This window comes from Thermobia domestica, chromosome 16 (genome assembly GCF_964235325.1).
Source record: "Thermobia domestica chromosome 16, izTheDome1.hap1.1, whole genome shotgun sequence".
Taxonomy (NCBI): domain Eukaryota; kingdom Metazoa; phylum Arthropoda; class Insecta; order Zygentoma; family Lepismatidae; genus Thermobia; species Thermobia domestica.
In genome coordinates, this window is record NC_137469.1 from 46,828,692 (window position 1) to 46,846,492 (window position 17,801).

The window sequence follows — 17,801 nt, forward strand, 5'->3', positions numbered from 1 at the left end:
GTACCAGCAGTAGCAAACATTTTTGATATTCTTATGGCACGATTATTGTTTCCATCTTTCGCAGTTGTTTTTCCTATACGACCGAACATTCTATCAGGAGGTAAATATCTATGGTCTCTGATTGGAAAGACATGTTCTATTCCCTTAAAAACCCTTGAAGTTTGAATGTAATTTAGTAGAGATGACATAACGTTCTGGTTCTTATTTTGGCCACAACAGGAGTCATAAAATAGCTTCAGAGTGAGAGATTTTTGTGGGACATCTTTGTATTTTTCTTCTAAAATACTCACAAAATTGGGCATAGCTGATACCTCCTCATTGAACCCATGACCAGCTTGATCTTCTGACCAAGTATACACAAAAGTATTAGTACTATCTTGTGTGTCTTCCATCAAAACAAAAGTAAGATTGTACACCAAAATTTTCCTAGAGTAAAGCACTTCACTTACGCAAAGTTTTGGAAGAGGTTGATTTTGCTGCATGTTGAAGGCTACCAGCACAACATCCTTTTCGGTTGTTTTTAATAGTTCATAAAATTTCTTGGCCCTTAATTTGTGAAGCCGATATTCAGTAATATGTGTGGCTTTTTCTTCAAGGTCTCTTGTGTCTCTAATTTTGATTTTTGTGATTTGTCAAAATGAGCAAACATCTGGTTTGGGGCTAACAAAACCTAAGTTAAGCTTAGTCTGAAACACTTTAAAAAACTTAGAGAGTACGAAGCAACTGACGGGTTATGTTGCTGTCGTATATCCTTGCACATATGCCATAACTTTTTAATACACAGCTCAGGGCTAATGTAACTACGCATAGCCCTTCCATCTACCATAGAGACATTCACAGCATTTTAGTGATTGAATATAACTTAGGATTGACTTCAACGTTTCAGAATCTTTAGGCTTTATTCTAACTCCACCACGACTTTCACGTAGACATTCTCCTGATTGTTGTAAATTATTGGCCAAAAGGTTTACCCTTTTACGTGAGAATCTGGCAATAGACAAAAAGTGTGCGTTACAAAATTTTATAATGACCCATTTGCCAGCCGTATGAAATATTTTACCAAAGAACGAGCTCTGGGTTTGTCCCTGTTTCAGGGTCTATGTTGCTTGATCTCTTGTGAGATTATGTACTTACTCAGGAAATTGTTTTGCTCAGCAGATGTTTTATACTTGTATTTAGGTACATTTTATCATGGAAGTTGCTTACGTCATGCGTAGTCAATCGATAAGCCATGCAAGACTTGCCATCACCTTGTTTTTGGTTACAAGAAATGGAACAGGCACCACGGGCTTCACTGCTATTCCTTGCAAACTTTTACGATTCTTCACCCACATATCTTCATTATTGTTGACCGTTTCCTATTACCATTGCTTCCAGAGTCACCAACAGATACTGTAACGTTGTACACATTACACAATTCGCTCATGTTTAAGCCAAGACTTTCACATAAAGAGCAAATACGTATAAATGTGAGCCACTGTCGCTCAAATAGTCTGCTGAACAAAAGTGTTGCCAGGTTCCTTAAACCCACATCCCTCGACTAACTCATAAAAACATCTCTTGCCTGATCCCTATACCCCCAAGATTAGATGCAAACGTTTTGTTCTAACACAAAAAATTAACTTTGATTATAAATAAGTAAGAAATTGTAGACGAGGTAGACGACTGACTGGGAAAATAACCAAGTTTAACTCTGACTTCAAGTCGTGACTATGGCCGTTGGATACCTTGTCGCAAAAGAACCTAACACGAAAAGGGATACATCCTCGATCGAAACCCTTGCGGATATACAAGCGCGAAAATTTCGAAATTGAGCTCCATACTATAAATTACAAAGTCAGATTCCGGTTCAGATTTTTCGGAAGCGGTCGGGTAAAGAAACTCAGCGAATAGATATCTAATTTGTGTGGGGAGCCCAGCACCTTTTGAATGAAATTTGTGTCCCCGGTGCACTCGCAAGGTCCCAGGCGGGGTCCAACTCAAAATTTGCAAATGGAACTGGGATTCAAGTAGCACACTGCATGAAAGCTATTGTTAAATAAAAGAATATAGAACAAATCTCAATTATCTACGATAACCCTGTGCAAACGGGTAACTGATCAAAATGTCAATACAACCTACATCAGAAAATCTATAGCCTGTTACTAAATCCGTTAAGTTGCGACAATAACAAAACAAAACAACACGTTTAAAAGTGCAAGGAATTAAAGTAAAACAAATTGCTGCAGAATCTCTCACAGAGTCGCACAAATGACCTTATCCAAGTATAAGTGTGACTTCGAATTAAAAATGGACCATTGAATAACCATGACCATTGGATTTTGTGTCCTAGAAGAGAAGGGATAGATTGTCAATCGCAACCGTCGTGAAAGCTGAGAAGGTCAAAAGGCAGCGATATATGCTTCGTGCATCGGGACCCCAAATTCACAGATTGCACTGTGAAATTTCTATCAAGGGACTTGCTGAACAAGAAACGTGATTCTAGAGACGAAAAGGAGTGACCTTGAAACAGCAACTTGGAGAGGAGTGCAGTTGGAGAAAACTAGAATAATGGTGCAGAAATAAAATATATCAGGGGTGCTTTGGGGAGAGAAACTCTGCAGCAATTTGCTTTACTTCAATACCTTGCACTTTTAAACGTGATTTTATGTTTTGTTATTGTCACAACTTAACGGATTTAGAAGCGTCGCCATTTTCTGATTGACATTTTGGGGGCAGTGGTGGCTCGGTGGAAGAGCGTTCACCTTTGGTCCTTGGGGTCTTGGGTTCAATCCTAGTCGCCGCCAAGGGAACTTTGTGGTGGACAAACACCGTGTGCGTGGGTTTCCTCGGGTTCTCCCGTTTCCTCCTACTTTCTTCATTCCACCATTTCATTCATTACTCATCATCACCAATGTTTAGCATGAAGCTCAATTTCTAACTTTTCACCCTTATATCTTCGCAACGGTTGCGATCGAAAATGTATTCCTTTTCGTGTTATGTTACTTTGGAACAAAGTATCCAACGGCCATAGTCTCGACTCGAAGTCAGAGTTACACTTGGATAGGTTCCCTCGTTAGATTCATTTGGAAGAGAACGTTTTCCCGCGAAAACTGACTTAGGCCTGTTTCGCAGAGAACACTGTTGACTATGGACGTTTTGGAAAATAATGCTTTTTTTTCTTTTGCCTATAGTTAATTTGATTGGAATTTTGGCATGAAACCCTATTCAATACATGAAGATGATGAAACGGAATTTAATACAACCAACATCTCAAAATTAAAAAAATGTCTTAGGATTTCATATATATATATATATATATATATATATATATGCGTGTGTGTGTGTAGGGTGTTTCAAAACAACAACGACAAAGCTTGGAAGGTGATCCTTGATACGAAGATAAGACAAAAAGTATACAACAACCTGGTGCACAAATGCTTCCTTTAGGAGTTATGGACTGCCGAAAAGTAACTAACTAACTCTATGGGCTATGGAACCCGGAGGTTCAGTGCCACGTTAACAAAACATCTCCACTGGCTTCTATCCTTAGGCAATTGGATCCAGTTTCTACTTTGTATTCCTATCTCTGCGAGATCCATCTTAATATTGTCCTCCCATCTGCCCCTAGGTCTTCCTAATGGTCGTTTTCCGATTGGTCTTCCAGTCATGACTTTAAAAGCGTTTCTACTTTCTTCCATTCTAGCTACATGACCTGCCCACCTAAGCCTCCTAGACTTGGTGACCCTAGCAATGTTGGGTAATCCGCATAAAGTATGTAGTTCCTCGTTATGAAGTTTCCGCCATTTCCGATTCCCGTTCCTCTTGAGTCCGAATATTCGTCTCAGGATCTTGTCTTCAAATACTTTCAGTCTATGTTCTTCCCTCAGAGTAAGCGATCACGTTTCGCAACCATAAGAACAGCAGACATGGTTATCGTTTATATATTTAAGCTTCAAATTCCTCGACAGAATTCGCAACTACAAGAGATTTTGAACAGAATAGTAACACGAATTCCCTGAATTTAGTTGACATTTAATTTCTTCGTGTATACGATTTCCGTCTGTTAATATTCATCCTAAATATTTGAAAGTATCCACTTTATAGAAAATATTATTTAATATTTAAACGCATCCATAATTTGCCGTATTACGGTCCCGACGCACTTCCATGTATTTAGTTTTCTCTGCATTGGCTTTTGAAGCCATGTCCCTGCAAGCGTTTAATAAGTTATCTGAATTTGTATCTATTGATCTATTATCATCCCCTATTAAATTTACATCATCAGCATATACCATAACCTGGTGAATACCGTTCAACTCTAGGCCATCTATCTTTGCTATCCTTGGTTTTCTTATAGCGTATTCCAGAAGAAAGTTAAATAATAATGGCGACCACGCATCTCCTTGTTTCAGACCATTTTCGATGTGAAGGTTCGTGAACAAAAATTTTCCTATCCGGACTTTACTTTGGGATTCATTTAAATATATCTTAATTAATCTAATTAGCCTTTTCGGTATTCCAAGTTCTGTATGAACGTTGCATATTTTTTCTCCTATCCGAGTCGTACACCCTTCTAAAATTAATAAATAGTTGATGTACCAGGGTATTGTATTACCACTTTTTTCGAGTATTTGGCGGATGGTAAATATTTGGTCGATAGTTGATCGATTTCGTCTAAATCCGCACTGACAATCTCCAATAATTTCATCTGCGTATGGGGTCAATCTTGCTAATAGAATATTTGAAAGTATTTTATAGGATGTTGACAGAAGAGAAATGCCACGATAAATATTACAGTCAGTTTTGTCGCCTTTTGTTGTGAATTGGATTAATCCTTAATTCCTTCCACTCTTGTGGTAATTCTTCCTTATTCCAGATAAGGAGAATGAGTTTGTGTGAGCCTCCAGCTAAAATTAGCTCAGACGGAATTTCATCTACACCCTGAGATTGGGTTTCTTTAGTTTCTTTATAGCAGTTTCTACTTCTATTTGGTTGTTTTATGGAATATACGGTTCTGCGGTGTGTATCTCCTTTTCTCCGCACACATTAGATTTTGGCTGCGTGTTCAGTAAATCGTCGAAGAAATCTTTCCATCTATTTAAGATGCTATTCGTATCAGTGAGAACTGTACCGTCAGCTTTCTTTAATATATAAGCACGAGGTTGATAGCATTTCTTAAATTCGCTGATCCCCTTATACACGTCCCGAATATTTTTATTTTTACTATTATCTTCAAGTTCCTTGATTTTAGCTTTCAAAAAATCGCCTTTCTTTGTTCTAAAAGTTTTGGAAGTTTCCCGCGTGATATGTGTGAGATTTTGTGTAGTTATTTCATCCGGATTTTGTAGCCGGCGTAGTTTTGCCTGTTTTCTCTTCTTTCCTAGTTTAATGCATTCCTGGTCGAACCATGGTTTGTTAATAGATATTTCCGCGTGTCCCAATTTTTTTGCTGAATTTTTATTGATATCCTTAATTTCGATTCAAATATCCTCAACACTAGTTCACTCCGCATCTTCTAAAGTCTAGAATATATTCGAAACTTCAATCTGGTATTCCTCTCTTACCTGGCTTTCTTTAATATCTTTAAGTTAAATCTCTCCATTTTTGGACATTGAATATTTCCTTTATTCAACGATAATATCTGTCGTATTATCGCTGCTACCAGGTAGTGGTCAATGTCACAATCAGCCCCTCTAAAAGACCGGTCATCAATTATACTAAGATTGCCTTCTTCTGTTTACTAAAACGTGATCACTTTGGTTATGTGTTTTTCCGTCTGGTGGTGTCCAAGTGTATTTGTGAATGTCGGCATGTGGGAATTTTTTACTCTTCACGAAGAGGTTTTTAGATGTTGCAAAGTTCACGACTTTAACACCGTTGTCATTACTTTCCTTATGCAGACTTTCGATCTTTATAATCTGTTTGAAAATATCCTCCCGTCGTAGCACCACCTTGAAGTCCTCTAGTAGAATTTTCATATGGTATCGCGGAACCATATGCTATGCTAAAGACAACCGAAATCATGAAAAAATGAAGTTCAAAGATCCCCAGTTCAGAAACTGTGGAACCTACCTCAATAGGATCAAGACTTCACTTAGGAACTAATATGTGCTCTATCCAAAAATACATGTTTGAAAATCCTAAGTGAACAATTTTTTTGAAGTCAGTTTTGCTACGGGCATATAATCTGAAGCACTCACCAACTACCTCTATAAAAATTGTTGAGGAAGTACCACATTATTCTGACACATGGATATTTGGATAGGGCACATACTAGTTCCTAAATAAAGTCTTGACCAGACTCCGTTAGGTCTCATAGTATTGGAGCTATGGACCCTTAAAATTCATTTTTTCATGTTTTCGTCAGTGTGTAACTCCGAAAGGAAGCATTTGTGCAACCCAGATTGGTTTATGCTTTTTGTCTTATCTTGGTGTCAGGAACACCTTCCGAACGTTGTCGGTTTTGTTTTGAAACACCCTGTATATAAATTGTGTAAATTGTAAATTTTAAATTGTAACGATATTTTGAAGTGGAATCTAAATAGGTTTCCACACTTTTCAATAATTCATATATTTAACAGAAGTAAAGATGTGCTTTGAAAGTGCGAAATTTGCTTTTCAATTTTATGCTTTCCGATGCAAGCGAACAATTAATTACTTCACCTAACTTACGAATTTTGGATAAAATTATTGACAAAGTAAATTCTAAATCAGTGCACGTTGAATGTAACAGGGACAAAGTTTGATTAGATGTAGAAAGAGTGAAATGAGGTCACATGTAGTGTATAATCTTCCTTACTTTCGTATTCTGCTAAAGTAATTAATAACCCATAGTTGGAGTTATTCAATGAACGAAACAAATCACTATGAACTGTATTCTTGGATTTTGGGGTACGCTAGTTTTAACACAGAATGGATTTTAAAATCTTATTTTTTTTTCCAATTTGAGACTTTTAAGAGAAAAAGTAAAAGCAAATAAACTCAATTCACTCATCAAAAGAAGAAACTAAGCAACCTACTGTAATTATTCTTGCGAGTTCAAGCGCCACCTTTAAAAAAATATGCATTTTGGTCACAAGAATGCAGGTGAGATTCGACGTTGGACCACCCGAGTGTGGCGTAATGTCAGGTGGTATTATCATTGGGGTAAGGGTTGAGCAAAACGAGATCTGCAGGACTTTTAATCCCCTTCGCTAGCTCAGCTAAGTGTCATAACCTAAATAAAACATTTTTAAGTATATTACGTTCAAAAGCAAATTAGTATTATTTTTATCTTCTTTTGATGAGAAAAATGTTATGAAAAATCCTTGGACCGGGTATGAATCTACGAGAAAAGGGATCATAATTGCGAGCCCGTTGAACTAAGACACTTGGCAAGGAGGACCGACAGCAACAGGTGTTTGATTTCTGCTATATGTAAGATACGGATAAGTTCTTCCAATCAGAACCGCGTATTCAGCTCCTAATTAAAAAATATGCAACGCGACATACTTCATGGTGTATTCCAGAATGTAAAAATCCCAGGTCACAATGTTGAGAATAATTTCTGTGATAACTGTATTAATAGATTAACAAGTGCCGAAGATTAGGTTTGATACAATATAAGCATACGGTCCACAGTCAAACAGCCAAGAAAAAATGTGAAATATGGGGATAAATCTAAAGTTGGTTTCCCGTTTCTAGAAAAATTTTGAAAATATACACGGAAGAAATGGATAATTTGCTCGTGTGTGTGCTTGATAATATGTAAGGAGAGCAGAAGTTGTGTTCATTTATTTCATAAACTTATATAAACATGGAACTATTTGACAAGCTGAGGGAACTACTTCGCGCAAGATTACCACATGCTTGTTTTCTGGGGGAAAGTAACTAGCATTTTTATTCTGAAAGTGGATGCAGGTGAACGGAGACGCTCCATTTGGTATCCTTAAGCAAAGACGGGAAATTACATGATTACTTTTAACAAAATGGGTTCAACCCTCTCTAACCTTAAGCTAAATCGACCCTACCCTTCTTATCTCTACTTTACTCTACTCTAGCCTACCCTATCCTACACTGTAAATCATATGGTGTAATGAAACATCCCAAAATACCCTTTTCAAGTGTGACGTAGCACCTATGAGGTGTTGTTGTAAATAAAACACCCTTAACTGTCACGTATGTACCCTTTCGGTGATAAAGTTCCACATGCAGGTGTAAGGCAAGCACAACGTGTTACTCTACACCCTTTGAAAAAGGTGTAAAGTTAGTATGCTAGAGAGTAAACGATTACGCAGAGGTGTAAACTGCTCAATCAGGAAGTTCATATTAGTCGTTTTATTACTCTGGTAAGTACATATTATAGTCAGGTATGTAAATATAGTATTCTTTTAAAATGTTAATATTTTAACGTTGGTTTATCAAACGAAAAATACAATAAGTGTAAATAATAAGTATAAGAAATTAGTATGACTAGTTGATTCACGTAGTGCCGGAAACTGACATTTGAATTACAGATTTTTTTGCATTACAGGCAAAGTATAGCATTTCATAATGTTTAGTATTATTGGCGTTAACATTTTTATTACTTAAGATTGTAAAAAGTTAAGAAATGTTTAAGAACGTTATATTGAAGCCACTCTTGCATGCTGTATTCAAACCTGGAATAGACGTTGTTATATTTAATTCGCAAAGCTTGGAACGCGAGATGCACTTTTCTCTGCTACAGCTTTGAACCTTGAGCACAACGACTAGAATGAGATGGTTCTAGATTGCTCTTAAACCAACATCTTTCATACATAACTTTGACATACATTACTGCGAAATAACATTTCCGTAACACTGGGTAGAACATTGCCACAGGTAGGCTTACTGATTAGAGGGAACAACTTTAGTAGCCAAGGTTCTAGAACAGAGGTCACCTTTTGCACTGAGTTGTAATAAAGAGAGAAAACAACGTATTTTTCGGGGTTCTAACCCACCTTCACTCGCTAGCGCTCGCTCCGCAATACTATGTGGATTAACTATTAAACTTTGCTACAAAAAGAAACTAACCTATATGAGGGTAACATGTGTTCTAGAAGCTTTCCAGTTAGGCATCATCAGCCCCTGTTGTCAACATAACCTAACCTACTTGTGTGTTAGTGAATAGCATGCAATGCGTATTCTCTTATCATTTTCTGTGATTTTCTGCGTCGATAAAAACAGTGGTGACGATACTAAATACCGGGAGAGAAGAGTTTTACTCTGCAGTGTATCCAACTATTTTTAAAGTTGCAGTTTAGGCCTACATGTTATAAAAAGCCTAATCTGTTTGCGCTTAATAAAGAACGCCATAAATTATATAGTTGTTACTGAATGGAGGAATGGTTCACCATTCCTGTAGTAATGCAGAACTATTGTGTATAATGACACATTCATGGAAATTACCAATTTAAGAACAACGTACCACGTACTAAGTGAGTTTCTACCATGTATTGAACAGCGTGCGGGTTTACGTTTGACGCACCACTCGGAATAATTGTTGAAAATTTATAATTCTTTCACTAATTTCTTTCCTATTGTCATCTAAAAGACTTGTGCTGGGCGACATGAAAATATCTGACTTTTCATAGATAAAATTCAAAGGGTCCACGAGAGATAATTGTTGAAACATTACAACTCTTTTAGATTTGCGTATAAATACAGTTACCGGATACAGGTCCGTGATGCCCCACCAGGATACCGGAACATGTCCCGGTGCGCCCTCCAAAACATCACATTATAAATAAAGATACAAGTTTTTTAATAATAAATTCTTACAGTCGTTACTGGTAAAGAACCCGTGGTAAGTACAGTAAACCCTTTAGATAAGGCGCCCTTCTGAAACCACCGCAAAGATAAACGGTTTTATGTATTCTTCTGTATATCACAGTTCCGTAGAATGAATGCATACTGTTATTGTTGGTAAAGAAACCGTGAAGTGTCCAGTGCGCCCTTTACTTAAGGCGCCCTTGAAAAACCATATCAAAGATAAATGGTATTATTTATTCTTCTATATGGCACAGTTCTGTACAATAAATACATACTGTTTAATGTTGATAAAGAACCCGTGACGGACACAGTCCGCCCTGCGAAACATCACATTGTAGATAAGTGGTTTTAGTTGTTCTTCTGTATAACAGTTCTATATGTTAAATTCATATAGTGGCTGTTGGCAAAGAACGTGTGAAGAGTCAGTGCGCCCTTATAAAAGGCGGCCTGCGATTTATCACAATATAAATATTTAAAAAAAATTTCTGTACAGTTTTGTATTGTACATTCATACAATTGCTATTGGCAGGGGACAGGTAAAGAGTACAAACACTTTTCAAAAAATATGTAAAAAGCCAGTAAAGCAATTAACATGCAGGTGTCTTTGGTAAGTTAATATAGAAGTTTTTCGTGCTGCTACTGATTTATTGGCCAAAAAAATCTTTCAGAAGCTAAGCGCAATCGATATAGCACACTTTAAAGAATTCAAACAAGACAAGTCTTTTTAAAGCTCTTTATTTAAAATTTGATTGTTACTGGGTGTTTCAATACAGTGTTTGATGCAGTGCTATTGTATTTCTAAAATATAGCTACATTGATTTATTTGTATATATAGTATTTAGCTTTATTTTGTTTGATAAAAATATTGTTACGAGAACTAAAAAATGTATTTCTCTATAAAAGACGTTTTCACAGTTCAGCTATTTACATTTCTAAACAAATTTGGTGGTTTTAATACCTAAAATGGCGCCCGTATATATACAGGGTGAAACTTAACTTAAAATAACAAACGCCGGGCGGTGATTTCCTACTCCGAGATAAAACGACAAGTATACATCAACTTGGGTGTAAAACATGTCTCCTTTCGGTACCTTGGTCACCCGGAAATTTCTCGGGAAAATCTAAAAAAAAACACAAGGTCGAATCGAAATCGGGAAAGAGAGAATGTCTATTATTTGTACGCCTTCATATTTAGTTGTTAGGTACAAATCTATATGGGAGCTTAAGTGCACATAAAATTATCTGAGTGCGCACAAAATAACGCAATATGTATGGTTATTGCAAATGCACTTCAGTGTAGCTCAAGGTGCGCACTTAAATGAATAAGATAGAAACTGTGAATAAGATGAAGCATCATTTGTTTCTTTAGCGTCATATGCGCCTTTGTGTTCGCAATATCAACTTGAATGCGTACAATATCAGTCCATGAAAAACGACCAAAAGTGCATCCAGTGTAACGTCTGAGCGCGACATCGAATGTAGCCTTCATATTTATGTACCAACTAATATTCCTTATGTGTGCATAAAAATTCCACTTGTGCGCATATAGGAACAAAGAAAATACACAAACAAAAATAATCGGAAAATTCATGACTTTCTCTAAATTAACAAGTAGGAAGTTGAGATTTCTCCAGCAAGTAGTACTCCGTATGTGCGCCTATGTACACATAGTATTTGTAGTGTGCACATAAAAGAATGCAAGATATATGGTATTGAATAATGTATTCATTGAATTTCAAAGGGCGCACGTAAAGCAGTGAGATAAGGTAGAAACTTGGAACAGCATTTATTCTTATGTGTGTCATTTGTGTCCTTATGTGCGCTCAATATCATCTTCTATGTTCACATATTAACACATGAAAATGATGATGAAAGTGCACTAAATCAGTGAAAAACCTAAGTGTGATATTTGAATTACAAGTTCATATTTAGGTGTCAAGTAGAATTCCACACGGAAACAGGAAGACTTACCCACAAAAGTATTCAAAAAAAGTCATGATTTTCTCTAAATCAACGAGTAATAAGTTGAGAGTTATGCAGCAACTAGTAATTGCATCATTGCACAGGATGGTCAATTTATGTTACGCTCTTGGAACTTTTAAACTAATAGACCAAGAGCGCTGAAATTTCGCATCGTTAAAATATGTGCAGGGAGACACAGTTTGACATAGTGGCTAATAACACCAAACTAACAGTGTTACCAACCCAACATAACGTTTTATTCAAAAGGCGCTACGTCAAGTTATGCAATGTTTGCATGCAATAACCAATCACCCTGTATGTGTTTTAGGTTAGCAATAACTGGAAAGAAACAGTGCATGATCATTAAGAATAACTACCAAAGTAATTAAGATATTATCAGGCATAGCAATGCTCAATTTGTACATTAACGGTGAAAGTTACATCTTAAAGTTAATTCGTATATGCCTAGAAGTTTCTCTGAAATAACTTTAAATTAACTATTAATATACAATTTATTTAACAGTAATCCTAAAGATAAAATAGCTATGGGGCTTCATTATTATTTCATGTGTGGTATGATGATATTAAAGACTTCACAGGGATAGAAACCTGTATAATTATTACTATTTTGGAATCATACAACTTTATTCCCGAAATTCAACCAACTTTACATTTCATTACTCAATATCCACATGTTATTGGGTAAAAGCAAAGGTAAATGGCATTCGCTCTATTTACTATTGAATATACAGTAGTTGCAAGTTATTTTTAGTTTAATTTAAATGGGCAATTTTTACTATTTTACAAGCGATCCTTTATAATGTAAAACTTTGCATACCTTTCCTGTATCTTGAATGTTATGTATCGATCAATAAACTACCATCAATTACCTTCAAGGCATTCATTTCAAGATAAAAATTACCACCCAACAGGGTTCCTGTAAAGCAAACTATTCAATTCAGTTACACTTTAATATCGTCGGCTTGATAACTAGTTATGGGCAAGACACATTACTTCTTATATGTAACCCACAACTAATATGTAGGCGATTGTTCAATGCAATATGTTTTAGTTACAAGCTTATATAATGATGCATACTTCAAACAATTCTTTCTTGCTCCACAACTCTCAACTTGCTACTCGTGTCGTTAATTCTCTGAATATCTTTGTAGGTATTTTCTTTCTTACGATATGCGTACATATGGAATATTAGTTGGTACATAAGTATGAAGGCTACATTAGAATGTCGCACTTAGGCGTTACACTGGATACACTTTAGTCGTTTTCCATGAGTTAATATTGTGCGGACGTAAGTTGATAATGCGAACACATAAAGGCACATATGACGCTAAAGAAACAAATGATGCTTCATCTTATTAACAGTTTCTATCTTATTCATTTAATTGCGCGCCTTGAACTACACTGAAGTGCATTTGCGATAACCATACATATTGCGTTATTTTGTGCACACACAGATAATTTTATGTGCACTTAAGCACCCATATAGAATTTTACTTGACAACTAAATATGAAGTCGTAATTCAAATATCATACTTAGGCATTTCCCTGATGGAGTGAACTTTTATAATCGTTTTCATGTGTTAGTATGTGAGCACAGAAAATCATATTGAGCGCACATAAGGGCAAATATGATGCACATAAGAACAAATGTTGCTCCAAGTTCCTCTCTTATTTCTTTGCTTTAAGTACGCCCTTTGAACTTCACTGATTTACATTTTTCAATACGATATAGCTTGCGTTTGTTTACGTGCACACGGAAAATATTATGTGCACTTAGGCGCACATATGGAGTATTACTTGCTGCAGAAATCTCAAGTTGTTATTCTTTTATTTAGAGCAAGTCATGAATTTTCTGTACATTTTTGTGTACGGATTTTCTTCGTTCCTGTGCGCGCACAAATGTAAATGTTATGCTGACATAAGCACAGATAAGGAATACTACTTGGCACAGAAATATAAAGTCTGGATTCGAATGTCGCACTCAGGCCTTACCCTGGAGTGCACTTTTTTAAAATCCTTTTCGTGTGTAAATATGTGCGGACATATGCTGAAATTCCACGCACATAACAGCCCACTATAAAATATTCTACTATTGGATTGTGGAGGAGGGGGTAACGGACATTAAAAGTAATACGACAAAAGTGATTGTTAATGGATAACATTATGTAAGTTGTAAATTAGATAGTTGTGATTTAATGTAGACATGCCAGTGTTAGGCATGCCAATTGTACAGCATGGTTTGTGACTATTATATTGTAAATATGACAGCTGTATATGAAATATTTTAGTAAAATTGACACTATTTATTATTAGAGGAACTTCGGATATTATGGAATACCATTTTTGTTTCGTTTGTAACTCAGTTAAGAATTGCACATTGGAATAAAAAGAAAAGCAACTATTACATACTTGGCTTTATTTATGCGTATCTTGATAAAGAAGTTTCGATACAGGGCTGGGCAAACTTATAATTTGTAAAGAAACCACCTTGGAGGGTAATATGAAATAGTCGGGTAATATAGAATACCAAATTCTATATAGAAAAGAAATGAGATTTATGTTGAACATACAATGAATGCAATGACAATATATGAAAATTCTGAATGCTAAGCCACAACTGAACGTGATTACTTGCAAAAGTCATAAATACTCTGCTTCAGGATCGGCACAGTCATTGTGTGCTCACATTAAACATGATGAACGCTGAACCCAAGTTCACCTCTTGTATCATCAGAAAATTTGCTGTAATAAAAAATGCAATTAACATTGTTGTAATCATATATGTATATTTACTTGCCCAATACCGATATATATTTTGTACTCGGAATACCATACGGAATACCATGCTTTTCTTGCGGGTATTCCATATTGCTCTCCATGCCAACTTGGAAACGAAAGAGCTGTTAAACGCATTCGAGGGCGTATAGGATAATGGCGCTTATCGAACTACCACTCTGTATATCCAACGTCATAGTAAACATATAATTCAATAGGAAAATATCAATAGGAATAGGAAAATACATTTCAATAGGAAAATACAGGTTGTAAAACACTTACCTGTAAAAGTTTTCAGGAATAAAAAATCAGATTTTCACGTCTACCAACACAACGAATGTCACAATCACAAGGAGACTGACTGTAGAGCATCATGGGAACGTGAGGTAGTAGCTTCTATCCTCTCAGCTTGGAAGCAACACATGACAGGTGAGATAATGAGGTATTCCATATTATCCGACTATTCCATAATACCCGAACTTCCTCTATAAGTACACCCTTTGTAATGCTCCTGTGATATGCATTACGATTATTATTATTATTATTATTATTATTATTATTATTGTATTTAATTTATAAGAACAATTAAGATGATTATCTTTATAAAATTAAAACATTACATTAATTTAAAAAAGGATGCTGTCTTACTTTCCGGAGTTCAGCACTATAAAATACAACACTCTCGTCACATAAAATTGTCTAGCTCGCTTAGTTTTTAAGATACAGAAACGATTTTGCTGCCAATGGAAAGAGGACAGTCTACTCTATAAAGATCATTTCAGATGATTTTATTGAAATATTTAGCGGTTTCATAGTTATGTGCCAATTAAGGCAGATAACAAAAGGAATGTAATGAAATTTTTGGAAGAACGGCAACCATGTTTAAATATGGTAGCCTCATCAGAAGACTGTGCCATCTTTCCTCATTTATATTATCTATTACTATCAATTTGATACAAGAACAAAGCTTCTATCTTAATTCTATGAAAGTAAGGTGTACAGTAATAAAATCCAAGATGGTGGCTCAAAATGGCAGTCAAATGGACGTCTAATTTTTGCAAATTTTTGATATGTTGTTCAGAACGCTTTCTTCTATCAGAAAAACTGTAAGAAAGCTTTATTTGCGATTCGTAGTGTGTCAAACCATATATTGACTGGACTATATAGACTTTCCAATAGGACAGTTGAAAGAGTGCTGTGACGCTACCCATCTAATAATGTAAAACAGAAAAAACTGCAGATTCGGTTTGAAGTTTGCATTACCTTATAACAAGCCATCTTCTGATCTAATATACAATTAATTAAAACAAAATATTTCATATGTTCTGATCTCTATTTGTGCATTTGGAACTGTGTCAATGTTTATGCCAATTTAGCAAACTTAGCAGCCGTTTGAAATATCGCAGTACATTACATTCTTCTGTTTTGCAGGCCGGTAGCCAGCCCAAAAATGTAGGGGGCCGGTAGAAGTTAGGAGGGGGCTCGATACAACGTATTATAGTTCATCACCATATTATAGTTCATTTCCAAGTCTACCGTAAAAGTTTTAGGGGGCCAGCAAAAATTTAGTTTGTCACCCCCTAGACCGCCCTTGGATACGGGTCTGAATGCCTGTTCAGTGTTCATGCTTTATGGTGCAGACAGACATTTCCAACGTCTCGTTGAAATAAATGCATACTTAAATTCTGGTTCTTTAACGTTTTCCACAGTAGAAACTGAAAGCTCTGATCTGGTGTATATTGTTGTTGATTCAGACTACAGTGTTTGTCTTAGCTTGAGTACACCGACTTTAGTTACATGTGAAATGCACAAAATCTCAAAAATACTTAAGTTCAGTAATGGTATGGTTTCGTTCAAGCTAAGCAAGATCACATTTGGAGGAAAATTGCCATATATTCTTGCTAATGAATCAATATAGCCCGTTCACTCATTTCTCATCACTGCCTCCTTTAGCCTAACCGGCATTCATTTTTTCGATATAGCCCGCTTCTGTTGGGAAACAGTTCGCATCTTAAAGTTCTCAACACTGCAATAAGTCATCATAAATTTTCAAAATTACTAATAAAACTGCAACTGGCCAAAGCAGTACATATATTTTATGATTATATGTTTGTGTTATAGTTACGGCTATGTAACATAGTCTTCCTCAGACAAATTATAGAGTGTGACCCATACTAGTTTTGTAGTATGTTAGTGAACCCACAAGCACCCATGTCCGCAAATGCGGTAGAGTTCATGCGAAAATCTAGAATGTTCGCATTGGTATTAACAAGCTATTCACCCTACTTTTTACTTGATATTTATTTAGTGTTTTCTTTGATGTCTATATCAGTAACCCAAAAGTAATTGTTTTGGTGTTACATGCAATGAAAAACTACAGACTAAAATGAGAAAATTTAGTTATTAAGCTAAAAGACTATTTTCAGCTAGATCTATTATCTACCTATAAACACGTATGGTATTCTTGAAATTCATAGTAAAACGTATATAGGTTTTCCAAATCATAAGTTAAATTATTTTTTCAATATTTTTAACGCCCTCAATGATTTTAATAGATAAATTTGCTAGTTTTGGTGTCACTTATATCTAAACATATGCTGGGACATTTTTTCTATCTAAAACAAGTACCAAAAAGTCCTATAGAGAGTATCGCGAACTCTAGGAAAGTTGAGATTTCCGGCGTGTGCAATCATTGTAATGCAGATAAATTGAAGCGATCTGAACACGACAATATGCTTACCGTCTCAAGACAACCCTCATATTTCTTTAGTATGTGGAGGACTGTACAAGTTCATGACATATTTGTCCATTGGTCTAAGCATATCATTTTGGCTCTCATAAATGTATTTATATTGTTCTGCTCTGACAATTTTCAAATTGGACTAACCGAGGTCGAGGTTAAGCAACAGGCATGGTACTTAATGTAATTACTCAACAATCCTACTCATTTTGTGTAAATTACATTTGATTTACATTAAACTGTAAGAGCAAGCGAGCATTAATAACTGCGCTTTATGCCATGATCCGTTCCACCTTGGGAAATATCCTACGGTCATTCAGCTTTATATTCTTGTTTGCATGTATTATTCTGAAAGAAATAATACAATATCTTATATTGTAATAACCCTATTTAATAACATTATCATATAAAACAATATTTTCAGTTCCTAATCTCAATATGGCTGTTCATATAAGCCAGAATTCTGATATCTGTACTTTAATTACTTAAATCCTTTCTATCTTAGCCATGTATTTAATTGGGTTGTCTCTAGAAGAAACATCTGAAAAAA